General features: G+C 37.4%; 1 pseudogene; it reads right to left on the minus strand.

Annotated features, from left to right (window-relative positions):
* Nucleotides 1-1394: 1394 nt before the first annotated feature.
* On the minus strand, nucleotides 1395-5798 carry LOC114038902 (annotated as a pseudogene).
* Between the last annotated feature and the right edge of the window lie 12187 nt (nucleotides 5799-17985).

Raw genomic sequence — 17985 nt, forward strand, 5'->3', positions numbered from 1 at the left:
TTTATTTGTACCTTTAGCTAAAAAGTAAGCGCTTGGGTTTGACTTTGAGGTTAAAACAACCTCTAGGATCAAGGTGTTTCTCGGTGTATGTTCTCCCTCTAGCAACTCAGCTCCACAAGGAAAGTGTCCAGTAGTTTCAAGGCTAAATTTTGGGGAATGCAAGTTCTCTGGTCTCTCTACCACCCCCTCCCCGCCCCTTCTCCATGTGTTTGTGTAGTTTCGGTTGGAAAGTGTACAAAACGCTGTAGGGGTAGAGACCAGCCCGGTGTTCCGAGCCGCGTGTAACAGCGCAGGAATCCGCAGTAACACACTCACCTGGCAAATACACCCCAGCCAGGTGAGCGTGGAGCTGGGTTAAAGTTTAGAGGCACGTGTTCACAGCACGGACCCAATTGTAAACCGTGTTCCACTGAGCAACAAACTTGGAGATCGGGGGGCATTTCCTCCGTTGGCCAAACTAGGAGGTTGAGATGGGGTGGGGGGAGGGGAAGAGTAATCCTTTCTTTGATAGTAGGTGTTTAATTATTTCATGAAGGGAAAGATGGTCAGAAAATTAAAATCCTAAGGTCATTTGAAAATTAATCTCAGCACATTATTTCTCTCCTTCAGAAATTCTTTGAGTGACCTAGGAAGTGAAGAAGGGGAGGAAAATAAAAGAAGCACGGAGGTGGGAAAGAGGAGGAAAGGAAGGGGAATAAGAGTGAAAGTAGAAATGAGTCAGTGGTGGGCACGGGCTGTAGACTAAAGCCACAATGGCAGTTTGTCTTGCCCGGGGCGGGGGAGCACAGGTATGAAGGTGTAGTTTGAGTTTCCCGGGGAGCAACCCCTTGTTGGATCCCCAGGGCGTTTCAGGTGAGAGGATGGGTCGAGTCTTCTGTGTGTGTGTGTCTGTGTCTTTTTCTGTCTAATTATTCTATTTATTTACTGTATTTTGATGCAGACTCGTGTTTTCTTCCGGACGCAACAGATGCTGCAAGTGCATTTTAAGAGGCTACCGCTTGCCTTATGTTCACCTACTAGCGCCCCACTCTTCTTTCCGGGAAAAGTAAAGATAAATAAATAAAAGGTCAAAACTTTCCATGGTTCTCTTGCCTGATTCAGCTTTTCACACTTCTCACAGGGCCGGGAAATTTATTACAGCTTTATGGAAATTTATTTTCCAACAATATAGGTGGTGGGAGTTCTCCTGGAAGGAGTCACCGCATCCTGGAGTGCCCCCGACTCCCCAGGAGGAAAAAAAAACACCTATCTTCCCCACAGTTTTCTCTTCTGGGGCGCCCTCCTGGCCCCAGCCCCCCATCCATTCCAGTAGGGGTAAGGGGGAGGGGGGCACAACCTTGGCAATCACTCCTCTGTAGCCGCCACGCGGCTTTTTCGAGGAATTTTGACGTCATTCACACGTGGGGGGAAGGGGCTGGGAGAGCAAGAGGAAGCTGTCGGGGAGAGGGGGAAGGGTGTGGAGGGAAGCCGCAGCTTGGGTGGGGGGTGTTGGCTGAAGGGTCTCCCCACACCACTTCACCCCCAGCCTTCTCCATTTCGGCCAAGCTGAGCTCTTCGTGGTCCAACTTTGCAAGACCCAGGGTTGCCGACAATTCTGTTTGCAGAAATTGCCATTGCCTGAATCTTCTTAGGCAACTCGGATTCAAAGTTGCTATTGCTTCTCGGCCTGCAGCTCGCGACCCTTCCCCGCCACCATCTTCACTTCCCAAGAAGTTTTTTTTTTTTATTATGAGCTCGGTAGCAAGTTAATTCTGCTGAGGGGTAAACCCCCTACCCCCTAGCGTTTTTCTGTTGCCTCTGAATATCGAGATATGCCAGTGATCGCGGTTGTTGTTCACGACTCTACTACGAACTGCTTCTCCTAACTCCAGTAAAAGCAAAAGGAGCTTTAAAGGAAAGCCGTATCTCTGACCTAGGGACCTTTGGACTAATGAATGAGTGCGTGTTCTTCTCTTGTTCAGGTAGTGAGTTCTAGATTAAGTTTCACAAAAGCAGTTTTCATGCTCAATAAACTCCTCTCTCCACCGCCCCTTCCCGTGCTCCCACATAGAAGAATGGGGGCTTCAGTGGGGAGGGTGATTACTCGCAGAGTAAAGCCGTCAGTGGATATAAGCACTGCTGCTTGTACTTTTCTTAGACTAGCTGTCTACTTACATCGGTTTTCAAATACACCACTTGAATTAGTTCCACTGACTATGGGCAAACGATGCAAGAAAGTTGGGGGTGGGGGAGTGGGGGGGGGAAAAGGCTATCCAACTGGTATCCGGTACCTGGGGCTATGATTTCTTAACTGTAAATTTAACCAATAATTTATTACCTTCTTTAAAGTATTGCTGATCCTTTTTAACCTTTCATTTGGAGTGACATTGGAGTAAAGGTCCTTTCCCGAAGCCAAGCTGGAAAATTTCTGACTTTATAATGAAATATAGTGGAAGAGTTTAAAACTGGGACATTGGAGGGGCTTGAGATGTGAGATTTAGGGGGAAGGTACACACAACCAAACCACAGGAAGTAACAATGTAAACTCGTATTTATATCCATAGGCAGATTTGTTGTACCATTGAGGAAATGGTTTGGAGCTGAGTTTAAAAAAAAAAAGGGGGCAGCCCTGAGGTAAAATCATTTGTCCCAGATTGGGAGATGGAGGATTATGGAGTACCCTAGTTGGGTATCATGGGTATTATGAGGTAGCATGAAGTGTAGAAACATTATTTTTAAAGGTTGTCAGAGTTCAGTTATGAAAGTGCTCTTTTAAAAAACATTTCTACTTTTTTTTCCTTTTTTTAATCCCCTTTTAATAGCTGCTGATGTGACTCAAGCAAGTATTTTATAATATATTACCTCTGAAGAGTAACAACTAGTAAAAGTTACAATTTTTAAAATGTATTAACATTATTGGTGGTTGATTGTGGTTGATTTGCATTATGGTGCCTGATTTGACCCACACTTGATTTGTATGTGCAAAGGTAGGAAGTAAAATGATTTAGTAAAAAATGAATGAAGAAATTTTTAAAAAGGAATGTAATTTTTAAAAAATGAAGGGGCCAAAGGAATTGTTTGAGGGGTTGAAAAGTCATATGTCTCTAAAATTTTATTTAGATTCATTATTGAGTTTCTGAGAAGTTGAGCCAAGTCCTTTTTAAATGAAAATTTTTACTAGTTTGTCAAGACCATATCCAGAGATTGTTTTATAGAATAATTGCAATTTGTTTTCACACTTAGTTTTAATCAGAAATTACAAAAGAAAATCATCCTCATCCTCCAAAATCTATTTCCTAGTAAAACTGAGTCTACTTCTGATTTTGTAGTTTTCTTTGTCATTCATCAGTTAAAACAAAATTAAACCTGGATATATTTTCAAATAATTTCACATTTTGTTTTTAAAACAAAGTTTGTTGCCTTGTTAGTAGAATATCCATAAAATTCTTAAGAAGGGTGAACATACTGATATTGCATATTACAGTCATTTTTAAATCAATGAATAAAAACTGGGCAAATAACTAGTATTTAGTTTTCTTGATTTGTTCTTTGTTTTTGTGGTAAAATAATTTTTAAGTCTTTCAAAGTCGTTTTCCTTTATAATGTTATAATCATATAAATTGCTCTCCTGGCTCTTTTCAATTCCTTCTACATCAGTTCATGCAAGTGTTCCAGGTTTCTCTGAATCCATATATTCTTAATTTCTTATGTTACAGTAATATTTCAGTCCATTCCATATCACAAATTTTGTTTAGCAATTATTTTCTTTAATGCTTTTTGCAGAGGTTAGGTATATTGAAAATGAATAAATTTAAAGATACAGAGCAAGTTGTTCCCAGCATTTTGTAATCTCCAAAATGTACAATGAGCACATCCCCAATGTTTTAGGACTGACCTGAATATATACATTTTACATTCTGTCATACATAGTAGAAATCAATCCACTCTAAGAGATGTTATTTCCTCTTCATTTAGCTTTAAATAAGATCATCTATACTTATGTTAACTTGAAACAAGGTTTGTGCCTACACATAATCAAAACAGATTAGAAAATCAACTCTTCTGCTTTGTTGTTGTGTGTAATTGAAGATGAAATTAGAGTAGAAAATCCAAGCTAATTGCTAATGTGATCTACCTCAAGTCACATTTTCATTATGGCTGGATGATCTCTGAGTCAAATAATTCTTTGTGAGGTTTAGAGGTGAATTCCTAAATGGGCATCAAATGTGGGAAATCACAGAGCACAGTTAAGATGTAGTCATGGCAAATAATACTAAAGTCAGAAAATTATACTTTAACATGTCACTGGTTTGGGAATTTTACTGATGTAGATATAGCTTTCTTTCATTGCAGAAGATACTGATATTCAGGCAGTAGTAATAGAACTGCCTTGCTGGTCTGTGTCCTGTTCTGAACCTCCTTCTGCTTTCTTCTGGAACTTTTTTAAATGTTTGATTGATGTTTATTTCTGTTATTTATTTTTCACATTACTATCTCTGCCTACCTTTTTCTCCACATAGAAGCCTTCCTTTGTAATAAGTAAATACAATCAAGCAAAACAATCACTACATAAAGTATATGTCTCATTCTGAACTTCTAGTCCATCAATGCAACTTGGAAGTATGTTTCTTTAGCAGTCTTTTGACATCATGATTGGCTATTGTATTGATTAGATTTTCTTAAGTCTTTTTTTTAAATAATAAGATAATTTATTCAAGCACTTTTTTCTGGAAGCTGCAAAATGACTACTAAATGCTTCTCGGTAAGTTTGTTAAGTCAACTCTATATATCCTCTCTTTTGTGCTTGTGTTTTTGCAAAGACCTTAGTTAAATCTAATCCCTCAGCTCCTTGTTCTTTAGCCTGCGTAGTTGAGTGTCCATGTGGATGAAGCAGGTGATACATAATGACCAAATTTGTGGCATCATCCATTATCTCTCTCTAAATATCTACCCAAATCTCTCTGAATCTGGTCAATCAGCATACCAGCAATCTTTTTCTTATTTACCAGATACCACATCATTCCACCAAACTGTCTTGTTGAACACAAAAGGTCATATTTAACATGCTTTTCTATATCTTCATATGTCTGGTGATTAATTTTAATATAATCAGCTGAATCTGGTTCAAACTGTGCAACACAGAGATTGAGGATATCTTCAAGATGATGTTGACTGAACAAAGTTGGAAGATTTTCTTCTTGGAACATTAGGGTGGAAAAATCTTACTAACTTCTTTGGGGAAAAAGACCTGGATCATTCTGTCTTGGTCTTTCCAGGAAGTTTTACATAGAATACCACTTGGTTCCCTGACAACAATGAAATACTCATGATGGAAAATGCTAAATGTTAAATCAGTAAATGCATATTTGGCAGTAATCAGTTTTTTCAAGGATTATGTCATTTGCTAATACACCATTTATTGGCTCTCCTTTCAGCACAGGAGGCATTTTAAACTGTTCTTTAGCTGCCTCAATGGCATCTCTTTGGCCCTGACTAGTTGTATTTCTGTCATTAGCTTATATGTTGGTGGTTTAAGTTGTTGTTTAATTGGTTTAAAAACCTGTAAATCCAAACCAGTCATCTTGGTGAGTATATTTTGAACTTCCTTATCTATGAATTATGGCTTCTTTGTCACCGACCAACAGGAGTTAGCCTTGGAGCGCATCCAATGACAAGATGGCCCCCATCCCGCAGTCCCCCACCGAGAGCAGGGGTTGGGACGGAGGTCTGATCCTCAGAAGCCCTGTGCCCCAGGATGCCTCTTGGCAGAGCCAAAGGGAAGCCAGCACCCTGAAGGCCAACATCACTCCATTGGCCATCTGCCTCGGCCTTTCTTAAGTCTTTTAAAAGTTGTTTCCTTTAAAATATTGTAGACCAACAAATTGTTTTCCTGGTGATAATTAATTCACTTTGCATCAGTTCATGCAAGTCTTCCAGGGTTCTCTGAATCCATCATATTTTTAATTTCTTAATATTCCATCACATTCATATGCCGTAATTTGTTCAACCATTCTCCTATTGAAGGATACTCATTTTGTTCCCAGTTTTTTGCTGCTATAAATAAAGTTTGTGCACATGGCTACAGTATTTTGCTTCTGTGTTTAACTTCTTTGGGGATCTGGTTCAAAGAATAGACCCAGTTTAGTGACTTTTAGTTGCAAATTGCTTTCTAGAATGGTTGGATCAATTCAGAGCATCAAGCTTCTCTAACTTTTTTCTATAGATTCATAATATTGAGAGCTGGAAAAGACCCTAGAAATGATTTAAACCAACCTTATTTTACAGATGATGATACTAAAACCCTAAAATGTACAGTCACTTCCCTTAAGTCACACAGGCAGTAAGGAGGAAAGTCAAATTTTGAACTCAAGTTTTCTTACTCCAAAACTAATATTCTTTCCACCATGCCTTGAGTTCCTTGTAAACAGTTATACTTTTAAGATTTTTTAAAAAGCACTTATGATTCAAGCTTGTCTTAAATTCAAAACCACTGTTTTATGAAAGAAAATGTTTCTATAATCATTTTATTTGTTTATTTTTATTGATGCCTTTTGTTTTTACATTACCCTTGTTTCTAGATATATACCTCTCTATATTCCCTCTTCAATGAGCCTTCCTTTGTGATAAAGATTAAAAAAGAAAAGAGAAAAAAAAGTAATTCAGCAAAATCAACTAATGTGTCAGCCATATTTGAGAGTATATTCAACATTCCACACCACTAGTGTCCCCATTGGTAGAGTGAGAAGAGTGCATTTTTTTTTTTTTTTTACCTTTTCTAGGTTCAGGTTTGGTCATTTTAATTATATATAATTCAGTTCCATTTTTTTGTTTTTCTTTTTTGAACCATTGTAGTTATTGCATTTTTCCTGGTTCTGAATCAGTTCATTTAAGTATAATGGTCAATGTATTTTGTTATTCTTTTCTTTTTTTGTTTTTCATTTTTGTTTTTCTTCTCTACATTTCATTTCATTTTTTATTTTAATTTAAAATTTTCAACATTTTTTTCAAGGATCAAGCATTCATTTTTCTCTCTGCCACATCATCTCTCACTTAAAAAAATACAACACCCTTGTAACAAATAGTCAAGCAAAACAAATTCCTGCATTGTCTACATCCAAAATTATGTCTCATTATGCATATTAATATATCATGTCTCTGTTAGGAAATTGGTACTATTCTTCCTCATCTGTCCTCTAGGATCATGATTGATTATTGGGTTGATAAGAGTTCTTAAGTCTTTCAAAAACTGTTCATTTTTACAATGTTGTTGTTAGAGTATAAATCGTTCTCCTCAAAGTTCCATTCACTTCACTGTGATTCAAGCCCTACATATCTTCCCAAGTTTCTTCATTTCTTATAATACAAAAGTGTTCCATTTCATTTATATACTATCATTTGGTTCAGCCCTTCTTCAGTTGAAGGGTACTCCTTTAGTTTTAAGTTCTTTGCCACCAACAAAAATATCTACTATAAATATTTTTGTCCATATAGGACATTCTGCTTTTTCTGATGTCCTTGGGGGCTAGGCCAGATAGTAGTACTGCTGTGTCAAAGGGTATGCACAGTTTAATGATTTTGGGGGCATAATTCCAAATTGCTTTCTAGAATGACTATACCAATTCACAGCTCCACCAGCAGTGCATCAAAGCATCTATTTTCTGTGGTCCCTCCAACATTTGTTGTTATTCTTTTCAAAGAAACAATTTTCAGTATTGCTTATTATTTTGATAGCCTTTTTGCTTTTCATTTTATCTCTTCTCTAATTTTCAAGGTTTCCTTTTTGTTCTTTTGAGCTTGTGCATTTATTAACTTTCTAGTTCTTTAAATTGCATTCTCATTTATTAATCCTCTTTTATTTGCATTTTATTGATGTATGTTTTTCAAAGGTAAAATTTTTTCCTTGGAGTACTATTCTAGCTGAATACCACAAATATTGGTATGTGATCTCATTGTCATTATTGTTCACATAGTTATTAATTCTTTTTATGTTCTGTTCTTTGACCATAGATAGAACTGTTTTAATTCCTAAATAAGTGTGTCATTATCAAGTCTCCATTCAAGTCTGTATCTTTTGCTTGTGTTCCTTGTATTAAGTACTATTTTTATTGGGTTATGGATACTTTTAGTATTTTTGCTTTTGTTTACTTATTTATAATTTCTCTGTGCCTTAGTGACGGTCTATTTTTTATAAAGTACTATGTGGTAATGAAAAATATGTATGTTATTTAATGTTCCTATCCAGAAGATGACTTAAGTCTTTCAGATCTAACTTCAACAGTTTATTAGATTCTGTATTTTCCTTTTTGTTGATCTTTCTGTCAGATTTATCCAAATCTAAGTGAAAAACATTAAAGTCTTTTATATTTGCTGTATGTCTTTTTGCAATTCAGTTAACCATTCCCTTATGTATTTAAATTCTATGCCATTTGGTGCATATATATTTAGAATTGATATTGTTTCATTGTATTTGGTTTCCTTAAGCATACAAGTAGCTCTTCTCATTTCTTTTTACTTTGAAAATATTTATTTTAGGGTTATCTAATAAAATGATTTCAAATATTGGAAATTGGAACCATTTGATATTTAGACAGCTTTGCTATAGCTCCTCATTTTCATTCTTTACGTCTGTTTATTTTTAGATGTGTTTCTTTTATACAAGCAAATGGTTGGATTTTGTTTTCTTATCCATTCTGCCATTTTTCCCCATTTAATTTAATTATTTAATCCATTTACATTTAAAGGTATAATTGCAAAGCTTATGCTTTCCTTTTTTTATTTCTCTTATTTTGATTATTTTTACTCCCTTTTTTAAGTCAGTATTTTGTTCCTAAAGTTGGTTTTGCTTACACTATTATGATGATAGTCTTTTCCCGTAAGTTTTTTTCTGTCCCTTTTTACTCAATCTATTCCAAGTTCCTTGAATTTGCTTAAATTGTTAGTTTTTTGTTCTTTCATTTTTTCTTCTTCTTTTGACTCATCTCTTTCCCTGTCTAGTTAAATGTGTGTCAAAATCTCCCCTCTGACTTTTCATTGAAGTAATATTCTTTTGCAGTGCCCTTTTTGAAGTTTTCCTTTGCTTTGTCCTCCTTATTTCTCTTCCATTCCATTTTGTTTTGAATTCTATTTTCCCATTCATGGGTTATTATACCTGTACTTGTTCCTTCTTTATTCTCTGTCTCTTATGAAGGTAAAGCTTCTAGAGAGCCCAATTTTAATTCCTTCCTCTATCCCATTTCTAAGTAATTACCTTTGTAAATTTTTTTTTAATCTATTTTACTACAATCTTAGAAATATTGGTTCATGAAGGAAGTACTGTTTCATGGAAATACAATATAGTGCCAATTATTATTTATCCTAGTGTGAGGCCTAGTACTAGCTCCTGTCCTCATAATAATCACTTTCCATTCTAAGGCCCAGTTATCGTATCTACGGTTCTATGTCTTTCTTACTATCCCGGGTGCTGGCTGCCCTTAGGGATTGACCTCTCCTGAGATGTGACGACTTTCTAGGCACTAAAACCCTTTGTAAATATTTCCCCCTCCTCCAGTTCTTCAAGATTGTAAGATTGTTCCTTTCCCCCTCTGGGACAATACTCTTTTCTGCCACTTCCTTCATTCCAGACCCTACCCTCAATTGCTTATATCCTACTCTCCCATAGTCCTAACTCTTAGTAAGGAAATTATTATATTTTCTCTGTTCACTTATTGATTGGGTGGGGAGTATATACAGGAGTGTGCTGGTAAATGTTTAACGGCTGGTTCTAGAGCACCAGCCCTGGAGTCAGAAGGACCAGAGTTCAAATCTGACCTCAGACACTTGATGCTAGCTGTGGGACCTTAGGCAAGTCACTTAGCCCCAATTGCCTTACTGGAAACAAACAAACAAACAAACAAACCCCCCAAAACCATCTGGCTCTCTGGGAAAAAATATACACACAACATGCTCTTAAGTTTAATCTGCATTATTACCATCTCTATGACTTTCTTAAGTCTATACAATCAACAAAACAATAAATCAAGCCCTGATTTCTGAAGTATAAATGCTTACAACTGAAAATTTAACAATCAGCTCTTGAGAGTCAACTCAAGATGGTTCCAGTACACCACTGAGTGAAACTTTGTTTCTTCTTCTCCTTTCTGCATTGACTCAATCTCCCACTGTATTTTCCATTCAACAATAGATATTTCTTTACTCATAGTGACTGTAGGATTTAGGCTATGGAATATTGAACTTTCCCTTCTTTTCTTTTTCTTTAAATTCCTCTCTGTCTCTTGATCTGTTTCTTTTTTCTCTTTGTTTTACCCCTTTAGTTCAATTTATTATTTTTTCTTTTTTTAACAATAGACTATAAACATAAGAGAATTAATTTCATTACTTTATTTTAAAAATAATTGTACTTATTTTTCTTGTATTTTTCTTATTTGAACTATTTTAAGGTTAGGTATTTGGCTCACCTTTGCTTTTTTCTTTGTTTTTGCAGGAGTGCTTTGAATGCCTCTCCTTAGTTGAAAATCCTTTTTTTTTTTTTAAATTGATAATTAGGCTTAACTTTTTATTATATGCTACTTTTTTGTTGTACAGTTTTGAATTATCTTTTTCTATCATTTTCTCTGATATCTTCTGACTATAAGTGATCCTGGGTCATTTAAATTGGTGTTCATAGCTGAAGTACTTGCTCCTGAAGTTTGCAAAATTCACCTGTTATTGAAATTACAAAATTTAAGCACTCTATGTCTTTGCATTTCAAGCTTAGATTTTTCCAATTTTTTTCCTGGCAGTGATCTTTGGATTGTTTATTCAGTGCTTTATTGCCTGTGTTCAAATGTTCTAAACAGTTTTCTTGTATTATTTCCTACAGTATGGCACTCAAGTTTTTTGATTCGCCATTTACTTCTGGGAGACCTAACATCCTTAAGTTACCTCTACATTCAGTCTACAAGGTTATTTTGACTTGTATTGATTCAGATATTCTTTTAATGTTTTTGCTCTTTGATTATATTCTGCCAAATTTCCTTCCAAGTCTATATTTTTTGTGTTCAAAGCCTATCATTCTCTCTGTTCTTTTGAGAGAATCTGTCATATCTTCTATACTTTCCCTAAACCCAACCTCTTCCTAATGTTCCTATTCCTTTGAGCAGCACAATTCTTCAGCTCACCTGGGTTCTCAACCTTAGAGTTATCTTCAACTCCTCAACCCAACCCTCTCTTCGACCCCATCCAATAAATTGCTAAGTCTTATTAATTAACCTCTTCAACTAGACCAAATGATTAGTTACTGGCTCACTCAACCCATTCACTGTATTTACGGCTGGCCCTAGACACTAGAATATGCTTCATATTCACATCTCATGGAACTATCCATCTACCTAGGCCATCTTACCATTTACCTGCCTCTCTCCACCTTGACCAGCACACTCTACATCAAACCTGGATCTCTGGACCTATGCAATCCATGCCCCAAAGACTCTAGGGAAATTAATCCATTCATCTTTGTAACTCTAGTCCTAGGACAAAGCCCAGTCGATTGGTGGCTAAGTGAGTGTAAACTAGTCCATTTAGTGTCTTGCATCCACTGCCATCCCTACTCACTATACCATTCTTCACCTTCACATCCCAACCATCTGTCTACTCAGACAGTCTTACCATTTACCTGCCAAAACACAAATACCTTCTTGTCCATCCTTCTCTCCATTCTGTTTTCCTTCCTTTCCCCCTTCTACCTCTTGTTCTGGATACAGTGATCAAATAAATAGTAACGTTATTTCTGGAAAGGTTATATTAACTGACTGTTCTTTATCAACTTGCCATCTCTGGATAGAGATCATAACAGATCAAAATCCCCTTTCCTGGCCACCACTCTCCTTTTTGAGTTGCCTTCCCCTATTGGAATATAAGCTCTTTGAGGCAAGGATTTTCTTTCTTTCTTTTTTTTTATTTTTTATTCTTACTGTCTAGCCTAGTGTCTGGAACATAGTAAGCACTCGTTCATTCATTCCACAACATCTTTCGCGTGTCTCCGTTTTTCCACTCATAGAACCACCTCCCTAATTCAGGTCCTCATCATTTCTCACTTGGAGTATTGCTGTAGCCTTTTAAATAGTCTCATTGCCCTCAAGTCTCTTCTCTCAAAACCATCTTTCTTGTAGCTGCCAGAATGATATTCCTAAAGCACAAGTCTGATCGTGTCACCCCCCACCCCCCATCCTGTGAGATTGCCTGTGCTGCCTGCCTACAGTGTGGGTTGGGGTGAACAGTGGAAACATTGAGTGAGAGCTCTAAATATCTTTGTTGTTTAATATTGCTTCATCTTGTTTTTACCTTGCCTTGGATTACCTATGCCATTTTCTGCCTTTGTCCTATTCATGCACTGCCCCATGAAAATGGAGAAAATCATGAAATCATGCTGGTTGATCCCACTACAAATAATGTTGCATATTTTCATCTGGGTTCTCATTGAAGCAAGGCAGTCTTTTTTTGTTGTTACTTAATTGTTTTCAATTGTGTTTGGCTCTTTGTGACCCCATGTGGGGTTTTCTTGGCAAGGATACAGAATTGGTTTACCATTTCCTTTTCAAGGTGAGGAAACTGAGGCAAATAGGGTTAAGTGACTTGCTCAAGGTCACACAGCCTATCTGAGGCTGGTTTTGAACTCGAGTCATCCTGATTCCAGGCCTGGTGCTCTATCCACTGTTCCTCTATCATTTCCACTCTCACTAATCTTCATTCCTTCCCTGCCTACTGGCTGCTTCCTTACTGCCTATGTCTCTCCCATCCTCAAGAAACCCTCACTTGATCCAGCTATCGTTGCTAGCTATATCATCCCTTTTTTGGCTAAAGTGTTTGAGAAGCCCATCTATAATTCGAATACTTCTACTTCCTTTCTTCTTAATTCTTTAGTCTGGTTTCTGACCTTATCATTTAACTGAAATTTCTCTCTCCAAAGTTACCAATAATGTTTGGTTATTTTCTTTTGGTTTTATTATAAAATCTCTTTATTTCAGCTCTAGCCTCAATTCTCGATATTGTAAAATCTTCCCTATGGCTTTTAACTTTGAGCTTATCTCATTAGCTCAATAAAATGTCAAATGTAGGGACCAAAGTTTAATGACTCAACAACAACAAAACCTAACAACCAGACAGCATAAAACATTTAACAGTGTTCCATTAAAATTGGAGCAACCCTTCCACAGAGCAGCAGATATCAGAAACACACAACTTCAGTCATGCTGAAATAGCTGAGATGCCTGAACTAGAATGGAATCTCTGGGAGTACCAATCATAGGGCCAACAAAAGCTAATTCTAGTCCCAACCTGTACCTGACTGAGAATTTCCCCTACGGTACTTTTATCAAATGGTGACCTGGTCTTTACTCAAAGACCTACTTCCCATGGCAACCCATTTCACTTTCTGGATAGTTCTAATTGTTAGGAAGTTTTTCCTTATATCGAAGCAAAATCAGTCTCTGCGAGTTCCTCTCAGAGCTCCAAATTTTGCCATCTGGAACCAAACAGATCTAGTCTAATCTCTCTTCTAAGTGACCCCCTTTCCTATACTTGAAAACTATTCTGTCCCTACTGTTTTTTCTTCTCCAGACAAAACAACCCAATTTCCTTCAATCTATCCTTGCAGGGCATAATTTTGAGGCCTTTCTTTATTCCAATTGCCCACCTCTCCAGCTTATGTGTCCTTTCAAGATGTTATTGGTGCCCAGAATGGAACATTATTAATTCACTCTTTACCTTGTGTTTCTTTTAATGCAGCCCAAGAACGGCTGGCTTCCCCTTAGTTTTGATCTCCTGCTCTGGTTTATTCTACTGCAAGCTTATGCATGGGGCTAAAGATCAGAACTGAGTCTCCCCTCTGCTCTTGGGCTCACAGCCACGCCCCTGTGGCTCCGAAATTTGTTCCTTCCTTCTTGTACAGGTAGACCTCCTGCTCCGTGACCCATTTCTCTCCACCCTGGAACGGTGATCCCAAACTGGGTAAAGGACGACAGAGCTGCCAGATGGCACCCGTTCCTGCTCCCGTCATTAGTAAAGAGGCCTCTGAGATCCCTTTCTGCCCAGGTGTTCAGTCCCCTTACTGCCTGTGGGTGTTGGGCTGTTGCCCACATAGTCAGTGTCATTTCCTCCTGCTGCTATAGTGCTTCTACTGTGCTCCTGGATAGCCCAGACCCCAGTATCTGAGGAACTTTCTGTCCATCTTCCTAAGTTGCCCTGCACCAGAAAAATCATTCGCTATGACTTTTACTTGACTCCCCGATCAGAATTTGATTTGAGGCATTTCCTAGGTCAATGTTGAGGAGGTCTGGGGGCAACTAAGGCAAAACTGTGACCTCTCCACCATCCTGACTCTGCCCCCATTTCTATTTGAATTTGACAGCACTGGTTTAAGGCATTCCTATAGAAATCTATCTAAGCCATAAACAGTTATTCTTTAAGTACAGCCATTCAGCCCCTCCTAAAGGTACTATCTCCTGCCCCACATTTCTCCATCTTATCCACAGGGAGAGCATGAGATATTTGGTCAAATGCTTTGCTGTTCTCTATATTCCCCTGATCTACTAGTCTAGTAAATGCTCCCCCCCCAAAAAAAAAGAAAAAGAAAAAAAAAGAGAAAGGGATTAGTATAATCTTACTTGTTCTTAGTCAATTCATGCTGGTTCTTTACATCTTCCTTTTCTGAATGATCATTAGTCATAATTTTAATAATACATTTAAAAATTTTGCCAGGAATCCTCAGCTTAATTTATAAACGAATTTATAGATTTGACTTTCTCTCCCTGTTTGAAAACGAGGGCAATAGTTGCCCCTTCCCAGTCTTGCAGCATCTTTCCCATTCTCCATGAAAATTTAAAGATCAATGATCTATCAGTTTTTTCAGGACTTAGTTCATCTGTACTTTGTGACATGAAGTCATCAAGGGTAATTTTTCTATCCTTACATATCTCTGACTTTTACTTACAATTACTATTTTCTACTGTCCTTTCCAGGCCAAAGATTAATTCTTATTGATAGTGAATGAAGGAAGAAAGAAAAGGAGGAAGGAAGGAAGGAAGGACAGAAGAAAGGTGAGAAGGGAAGAAGGAAGGAAGGCAAAAAAATTTTATTAAGCTCTTGTGCTAAGCACCTTACAAATATTATTTAATTTGTTCCTCACAACAACCCAAGGAGGTAGGTGCTATTATTATCATCCCCATTTTACAGTTGAGGAAATTGAGGCAAACAGGTTAAGTAGCTAGTAACTGTCAGACACCATATTTGAACTGATTCCAGACCCAGTGTTTATCCATTTCACCACTTAGCTTCCTAGAGAAGCCAAGAAACAAAATAATCTGAGTAGTTTTTTCATCCTTTAGTTCTTTTCTATTCTTTCTAAGCAGTGATACTATCTGTTCTCCAATCTTTTTTCCTTCTAATACAGAATGATAGTGAGGGTTAGGTTAAACTTGGTGAATATCCCAGTGCTGCAGTAGCAATAGCTGTCCACACCAGGCTTGTTTCCCTGTTTTCTGCAACTTAAAAAAAAAAAAAAAAAGCAGGCTGTCACTTAGTTAAATTGTACTGTCAAGGGAATGTCATATGTATTTTGGCCACTGGATGGCACTACTCTTAAGCCACTAGCCAAGTGGCTTTGCCAGAGGGTATTTGGTGTGCATGTGTTGGCTATCTCAAAGGCAGCAGTAATTATACCACACCAAGCAGTAATCACACCAAAGAGCATTTAATTTATAAATTCTCAAACTACTCCCACTTCATCCACCTACCCTGAGTTCTCTGGTCTCATGGGGCTTTTGTACTGGTCCTGGGTTCAACATAGATCAAGAAGTATGACATAGACTATGTTTTAAGAGTATTAAATTAGAAAATATCTTATCTCTGCTCTTAAATCTCCATCTGTGATTTTGGAATATTTTTATTTATGGTCTCCCATATTCATTATCACACAGACAATCCACACCATAGCCATCCATACTGTATTATATGAAGAAATAAACTGAGAGTAGTCAAGACCTATTCTGTGGAACACTCAACCAATCTTCCTGAGCACCCTCACTTCTCCTGGAGCATGGGAGCATGGTGGGGATGTCTATGGCTTGGGAGAAATTCCAAACTCCCTTTCCTGTGAAGGTCATGACAGGTTTAGAAAGAGAAGTTGCCTCCAAATCACTAGTAAGAGCAATGTAAATCAAAACAATTCTGAGGTTTCACTTTATACCCAGCAAATTGGCAAAGGTAACTAAAGATGGGCATAGTCAATGTTGGAGGGTTTGTGCAAAGTTAGGTAAACTAATGCACTGTTTATGGAATTGTGAGTTAGTTTAACCATTCTATAAATCATTTTGGAATTATGTCAAGAAACTTACCAAAACATCCAAAACCTTTGACTCAGAGATTCCCTTGCTAGGCATATACCTTAAGAAAAGCAATGATAAAAACAAAGGCTGCATGTACACCAAAACTTTTTGTAGTAGCAAAGATGCCTGTTGATTGGAGCATGAAAAAACAAATTGTGGCATGTGAATGTAATGGACAATTACTGTGCTATAAGAAACAAATGGTGACTACAAAGAAGCATAGGAAGACACAATATATATGAACTGATACAAAGTGAAGTAAACAGAACCAGGAAAATAATATACACAATGACTACAATAATATAAATGATAAGACCACTACCAACAACAAAAAATCAAAACTGATGAGTTGGCCACCAAGAACAAATATGCGAAGGTACCCTTCCCACTTCTTTGCAGAGATTTTGAACAATGAATATGTCAGACTTTTTAAATGTGTTGGTGAATTATGCTCGGTTTCTTTTTAAAGGGACATCTCTTTGGGAGGTATTTGGAAGATGAATATCCTGGAAAATGTAATTGATGTAAAACAAAAAATATCAATATATTTTTTTAAAGAAGAGGTTGTGCCTCTGGCCTTCGGCAAAACTGCTCCAAAGAACAGTATGAGGAAGACAGAAAGTTGTCCTACCTAAGGGAAAGAGCAGTGATTCTTTTTTTTTTAAAATTTTAAAATTTTATTTATTTATTTTTTATGGCAATTATTTATTTATTTATTTTTGTTTTCAACATTTACTTCCACAAGATTTTGAGTTCCAAATTTTCACCCCATCTCACCCCTCCCCCCATCCCAAGATGGCATGCATTCTAAGTACCCCTTCCCCTAGTCTGCCTTCCCTTCTATCTCTCCCCCCCTTTCTCTTATCCCCTTCCCCTTCAATTTTCCTGTAGGGCAGGATGGATTTCTGTACCCCATTTCCTGTATTTCTTATTTCCCAGTTGCATGTGAAAACATTTTTTTTAAACATGTGTTTTTAAAACTTTGGGTTCAAATTTTCTCCCTTCCTCCCTCCCCACCCATCCTCATTGATAAGGCAAGCAACTAAATATAGGTTATATATGTGCAGTTATGCAAAACACTTCCATAGTAGACATGCTGTGAAAAACTAACTCTATTTCCCTTAATCCTATCCCACCCACCCATTTATTCTATTCTTTCTTTTGACCCTGTTCCTCCTCAAAAGTATTTGCTTCTGATTACTCCCTTTCCCAATCTGCCGTCCTCTCTGTCATTCCCCTACTCTCTTGTCCGCTCCCCCCCATTTTCCTGTAGGGTAAGACAGATTTCCACACCCAATTGAGTGTGTAAGTTATTCCCTCCTTAAGTCAAATCCTGTGAGAATAAGATTCACTCATTCCCTCTCACCTTCCCCCTTTCCCCCTCCGCTGTAAGAGCTTTTTCTTTTCTGTTTTTTTTTTTTTGGTAGGATAATTTACCCTATTCTACCTCTCCCTTTCTCCTTCTCCTAGTATATTCCTCTCTCACCCCTTAATTTTATTCTCTAGATATGACCCCTTCATCTTCAACTCACCCTGTGCCCTCTATCTATCTATCTATATATACATACTTATAATTCTTTCCCTCCAACTACCCTAATACTGACAGAGGTCTCATGAGTTATAAATATCATCTTTCCATGCAGGAATG

This window comes from Vombatus ursinus, unplaced genomic scaffold, assembly GCF_900497805.2.
Source record: "Vombatus ursinus unplaced genomic scaffold, bare-nosed wombat genome assembly UNPS02011431.1, whole genome shotgun sequence".
NCBI lineage: Eukaryota > Metazoa > Chordata > Mammalia > Diprotodontia > Vombatidae > Vombatus > Vombatus ursinus.